General features: G+C 30.5%; 1 protein-coding gene across 1 annotated transcript in view; it reads left to right on the top strand.

Moving 5' to 3' along the window:
* Positions 1–7420, top strand: part of Ptp69D (Protein tyrosine phosphatase 69D) — a 378030-nt gene that overhangs the window by 34351 nt on the left and 336259 nt on the right. The gene's annotated exons all lie outside the window — the stretch shown is intronic.

The following is a 7420-nucleotide window of genomic DNA, read 5'->3' as shown; positions in this document are numbered from 1 at the left end:
ATTGATCTGTCATTCAAAAATGCCACAGCGAACCCCACTCGAACTAAATGGAATACACGAAAGATAGATAAGGAAAACTGCGTTGAAAAGCTGATGGATATCAAATCCAGAACATGGCCTAGTGACAACTTAAATGTAGATATCGCTGCCGGACGACTTACCGACATCCTCACAGAGATATGTAATGCTGGAATGAAAAAGAATAAAATAGTTGGTCGAGTTCGAAAACATGCCTACTGGTGGAATCAAGAAATCGCATGTTTCAGAAGAGAATGTCACAAGGCAAAACGAGTAGCTACACGAAGGAAAGGTGATCCAGTAACAATGGAATTGTATAGAAGAGCTAGGAAAAATCTCAGAGTTGCTATCAGAAACTCTAAGAAAAAGGCTTGGGACTCACTATGCGAGGAAGTAAATAAAGACCCATGGGGCCTTCCGTATCGAATAATAATGAAGAAGACGGGAAACAGATGCAAAATACCTGGTATAACAGATCCAAGTTGGGCATACACTATAGTGAGCACACTTTTCCCCCAAACGGAAAGAACCAGGAGGAACTTACCTACATTGCAATGCGCAAATAACTACGATCTTTTCTCTCGCAATGAAATAATTGATACATGCCACACTTTGAAGAAATGCAAAGCACCAGGACCAGATGGGATCCCAAATGAAATCATAGCTATAGTCTGTGAGCACTGGCCGGATATATTTATGGATACATTTAACATTTGTCTCAAAGAAGGAGTTTTTCCAAAACTTTGGAAAAAACAATATCTTGTGCTGTTGCGCAAAGGCAACAAACCATTAGAAAATCCATCTTCATACAGACCCCTATGCCTTTTGGACACTTGTGGAAAGTTTTTGGAGAAATTGATATTAAATAGACTTGTGATGGAAATAAACGAAAAAGGAGGTTTCTCACATATGCAGTTTGGATTCGTGAAAGGTAAATCCACTGTAGGAGCCATCCGTGAGGTGGTAAATACTGCAAAGGAAGCTTTTGAGCACTTGCGATTTTGCTCCATCGTCACCCTGGACATCAAGAACGCATTCAACTCTGCAAACTGGAATGTAATTCGACAAACAATGCGAGAGCGAAATTTCTCAGAATATTTGGTAAAAATGGTTGATAATTATCTGGAAGATAGAATCCTTGAATATGATACTGAAGATGGAATAAAAAGCTACGAAGTGACAGCTGGCGTCCCCCAAGGTTCCATACTGGGTCCTTTTCTATGGAATCTAATGTACGACGGATTGTTGAAACTGAATCTACCAAATGGATCACGACTAGTTGGATATGCAGATGACGTAGCCCTAGTAGTAGATCAACCTTCTGTACCCTTGATCGAAATAGTAACAAACGACTGCTTAGGAAGAGTAAATATGTGGTTAAGAACAAAAAATTTAACACTTGCCGCGAACAAAACTGAGGCGATTCTTGTGACCAAACGAAGATCTTTTGAATACCCGAAACTGAGAGTGGATGGATATCAGATTACTATGAGTAGGACTTTGAAATACCTGGGTGTAATCCTAGACAGCAGACTATCTTTTGAGCCACATATAAGAATGGTAACTGAGAAAGCCTTAGGAACTGCATCAAAACTGTCAAGAATAATGCCAAATATTAAAGGCCCAGGACAAACTACCAGACGACTAATTGCTACAGTAGCATATTCACAGGTTCTATATGCAGCTCCTGTTATGAGTGCGACTGTCTCAAGTAGCAAAAAACTCAGAACCATCCTAGAAAAGGTGCACAGGACATGCACAATACGAGTAACATCAGCATACCGAACCATATCTACTGCAGCTGTGTCCGTTCTCGCTGGTGTGCCACCGATTGATCTGCTACTAAATGAAAGGAAGGAAATATACGATGAACGAGTGTCTGTCACACAAACCGTCGGTAACCATAGGAGCGAAATAATCCGTATAAAAAAGGCTGCAAGAGAAAATCTTCTCGAAACGTGGCAAAGACAATGGGATGAAACAAATAAAGGAAGATGGACCCACGTTCTCATTCCCAATGTAAAAATTTGGATGAACAGGAAGCATGGGGAACTAAATTTTTACCTGACGCAAATATTCAGTGGACATGGCAACTTTGGTAGCTACCTGCAAAGATTCCGGATAAGACAATCCGCAATATGCGAAATCTGTAACGAATGCGAGGATAACGTCGAACACACAGCTCTGAAATGCATCTCCTGGAGCAGCAGGCGGAACATCCTACCTGGTATGTTTGAGAACATGACCATAGCACAAATGATAGACTTAATGTTAACAAGAAGAGGGAATTGGTGGAAATACTCCCACTTTATTGAGGAAATTATGATTGAGAAGACTAAATGCCAACAAATACAAGTGCCGAACCCCTAATCGCATACAAATGTATGTGGACGGGGGACTAGGAAAACGATGATGACTGCGGTGCAGTAAATGAACACCATCCCGAAGTAATGCGGGAGCGGTCCCGGGGTGGTGGTTCCAGTGTAGGACCACTAGATGATAGTGCGCTATCACTACGTCCATAAAAAAAAAAAAAAGATAGATAGATAGATAGATAGATAGATAGATAGATAGATAGATAGATAGATAGATAGATAGATAGATAGATAGATAGATAGATAGATAGATAGATAGATAGATAGATAGATAGATAGATAGATAGATAGATAGATAGATAGATAGATAGATAGATAGATAGATAGATAGATAGATAGATAGATAGATAGATAGATAGATAGATAGATAGATAGATAGATAGATAGATAGATAGATAGATAGATAGATAGATAGATAGATAGATAGATAGATAGATAGATAGATAGATAGATAGATAGATAGATAGATAGATAGATAGATAGATAGATAGATAGATAGATAGATAGATAGATAGATAGATAGATAGATAGATAGATAGATAGATAGATAGATAGATAGATAGATAGATAGATAGATAGATAGATAGATAGATAGATAGATAGATAGATAGATAGATAGATAGATAGATAGATAGATAGATAGATAGATAGATAGATAGATAGATAGATAGATAGATAGATAGATAGATAGATAGATAGATAGATAGATAGATAGATAGATAGATAGATAGATAGATAGATAGATAGATAGATAGATAGATAGATAGATAGATAGATAGATAGATAGATAGATAGATAGATAGATAGATAGATAGATAGATAGATAGATAGATAGATAGATAGATAGATAGATAGATAGATAGATAGATAGATAGATAGATAGATAGATAGATAGATAGATAGATAGATAGATAGATAGATAGATAGATAGATAGATAGATAGATAGATAGATAGATAGATAGATAGATAGATAGATAGATAGATAGATAGATAGATAGATAGATAGATAGATAGATAGATAGATAGATAGATAGATAGATAGATAGATAGATAGATAGATAGATAGATAGATAGATAGATAGATAGATAGATAGATAGATAGATAGATAGATAGATAGATAGATAGATAGATAGATAGATAGATAGATAGATAGATAGATAGATAGATAGATAGATAGATAGATAGATAGATAGATAGATAGATAGATAGATAGATAGATAGATAGATAGATAGATAGATAGATAGATAGATAGATAGATAGATAGATAGATAGATAGATAGATAGATAGATAGATAGATAGATAGATAGATAGATAGATAGATAGATAGATAGATAGATAGATAGATAGATAGATAGATAGATAGATAGATAGATAGATAGATAGATAGATAGATAGATAGATAGATAGATAGATAGATAGATAGATAGATAGATAGATAGATAGATAGATAGATAGATAGATAGATAGATAGATAGATAGATAGATAGATAGATAGATAGATAGATAGATAGATAGATAGATAGATAGATAGATAGATAGATAGATAGATAGATAGATAGATAGATAGATAGATAGATAGATAGATAGATAGATAGATAGATAGATAGATAGATAGATAGATAGATAGATAGATAGATAGATAGATAGATAGATAGATAGATAGATAGATAGATAGATAGATAGATAGATAGATAGATAGATAGATAGATAGATAGATAGATAGATAGATAGATAGATAGATAGATAGATAGATAGATAGATAGATAGATAGATAGATAGATAGATAGATAGATAGATAGATAGATAGATAGATAGATAGATAGATAGATAGATAGATAGATAGATAGATAGATAGATAGATAGATAGATAGATAGATAGATAGATAGATAGATAGATAGATAGATAGATAGATAGATAGATAGATAGATAGATAGATAGATAGATAGATAGATAGATAGATAGATAGATAGATAGATAGATAGATAGATAGATAGATAGATAGATAGATAGATAGATAGATAGATAGATAGATAGATAGATAGATAGATAGATAGATAGATAGATAGATAGATAGATAGATAGATAGATAGATAGATAGATAGATAGATAGATAGATAGATAGATAGATAGATAGATAGATAGATAGATAGATAGATAGATAGATAGATAGATAGATAGATAGATAGATAGATAGATAGATAGATAGATAGATAGATAGATAGATAGATAGATAGATAGATAGATAGATAGATAGATAGATAGATAGATAGATAGATAGATAGATAGATAGATAGATAGATAGATAGATAGATAGATAGATAGATAGATAGATAGATAGATAGATAGATAGATAGATAGATAGATAGATAGATAGATAGATAGATAGATAGATAGATAGATAGATAGATAGATAGATAGATAGATAGATAGATAGATAGATAGATAGATAGATAGATAGATAGATAGATAGATAGATAGATAGATAGATAGATAGATAGATAGATAGATAGATAGATAGATAGATAGATAGATAGATAGATAGATAGATAGATAGATAGATAGATAGATAGATAGATAGATAGATAGATAGATAGATAGATAGATAGATAGATAGATAGATAGATAGATAGATAGATAGATAGATAGATAGATAGATAGATAGATAGATAGATAGATAGATAGATAGATAGATAGATAGATAGATAGATAGATAGATAGATAGATAGATAGATAGATAGATAGATAGATAGATAGATAGATAGATAGATAGATAGATAGATAGATAGATAGATAGATAGATAGATAGATAGATAGATAGATAGATAGATAGATAGATAGATAGATAGATAGATAGATAGATAGATAGATAGATAGATAGATAGATAGATAGATAGATAGATAGATAGATAGATAGATAGATAGATAGATAGATAGATAGATAGATAGATAGATAGATAGATAGATAGATAGATAGATAGATAGATAGATAGATAGATAGATAGATAGATAGATAGATAGATAGATAGATAGATAGATAGATAGATAGATAGATAGATAGATAGATAGATAGATAGATAGATAGATAGATAGATAGATAGATAGATAGATAGATAGATAGATAGATAGATAGATAGATAGATAGATAGATAGATAGATAGATAGATAGATAGATAGATAGATAGATAGATAGATAGATAGATAGATAGATAGATAGATAGATAGATAGATAGATAGATAGATAGATAGATAGATAGATAGATAGATAGATAGATAGATAGATAGATAGATAGATAGATAGATAGATAGATAGATAGATAGATAGATAGATAGATAGATAGATAGATAGATAGATAGATAGATAGATAGATAGATAGATAGATAGATAGATAGATAGATAGATAGATAGATAGATAGATAGATAGATAGATAGATAGATAGATAGATAGATAGATAGATAGATAGATAGATAGATAGATAGATAGATAGATAGATAGATAGATAGATAGATAGATAGATAGATAGATAGATAGATAGATAGATAGATAGATAGATAGATAGATAGATAGATAGATAGATAGATAGATAGATAGATAGATAGATAGATAGATAGATAGATAGATAGATAGATAGATAGATAGATAGATAGATAGATAGATAGATAGATAGATAGATAGATAGATAGATAGATAGATAGATAGATAGATAGATAGATAGATAGATAGATAGATAGATAGATAGATAGATAGATAGATAGATAGATAGATAGATAGATAGATAGATAGATAGATAGATAGATAGATAGATAGATAGATAGATAGATAGATAGATAGATAGATAGATAGATAGATAGATAGATAGATAGATAGATAGATAGATAGATAGATAGATAGATAGATAGATAGATAGATAGATAGATAGATAGATAGATAGATAGATAGATAGATAGATAGATAGATAGATAGATAGATAGATAGATAGATAGATAGATAGATAGATAGATAGATAGATAGATAGATAGATAGATAGATAGATAGATAGATAGATAGATAGATAGATAGATAGATAGATAGATAGATAGATAGATAGATAGATAGATAGATAGATAGATAGATAGATAGATAGATAGATAGATAGATAGATAGATAGATAGATAGATAGATAGATAGATAGATAGATAGATAGATAGATAGATAGATAGATAGATAGATAGATAGATAGATAGATAGATAGATAGATAGATAGATAGATAGATAGATAGATAGATAGATAGATAGATAGATAGATAGATAGATAGATAGATAGATAGATAGATAGATAGATAGATAGATAGATAGATAGATAGATAGATAGATAGATAGATAGATAGATAGATAGATAGATAGATAGATAGATAGATAGATAGATAGATAGATAGATAGATAGATAGATAGATAGATAGATAGATAGATAGATAGATAGATAGATAGATAGATAGATGATAGATAGATAGATAGATAGATAGATAGATAGATAGATAGATAGATAGATAGATAGATAGATAGATAGATAGATAGATAGATAGATAGATAGATAGATAGATAGATAGATAGATAGATAGATAGATAGATAGATAGATAGATAGATAGATAGATAGATAGATAGATAGATAGATAGATAGATAGATAGATAGATAGATAGATAGATAGATAGATAGATAGATAGATAGATAGATAGATAGATAGATAGATAGATAGATAGATAGATAGATAGATAGATAGATAGATAGATAGATAGATAGATAGATAGATAGATAGATAGATAGATAGATAGATAGATAGATAGATAGATAGATAGATAGATAGATAGATAGATAGATAGATAGATAGATAGATAGATAGATAGATAGATAGATAGATAGATAGATAGATAGATAGATAGATAGATAGATAGATAGATAGATAGATAGATAGATAGATAGATAGATAGATAGATAGATAGATAGATAGATAGATAGATAGATAGATAGATAGATAGATAGATAGA

Source organism: Calliphora vicina, chromosome 3 (assembly GCF_958450345.1).
Source record: "Calliphora vicina chromosome 3, idCalVici1.1, whole genome shotgun sequence".
Lineage (NCBI taxonomy): Eukaryota > Metazoa > Arthropoda > Insecta > Diptera > Calliphoridae > Calliphora > Calliphora vicina.
The sequence above is the reverse complement of the archived record's forward strand: the minus strand, read 5'-3'. Positions and strand labels throughout refer to the sequence as shown.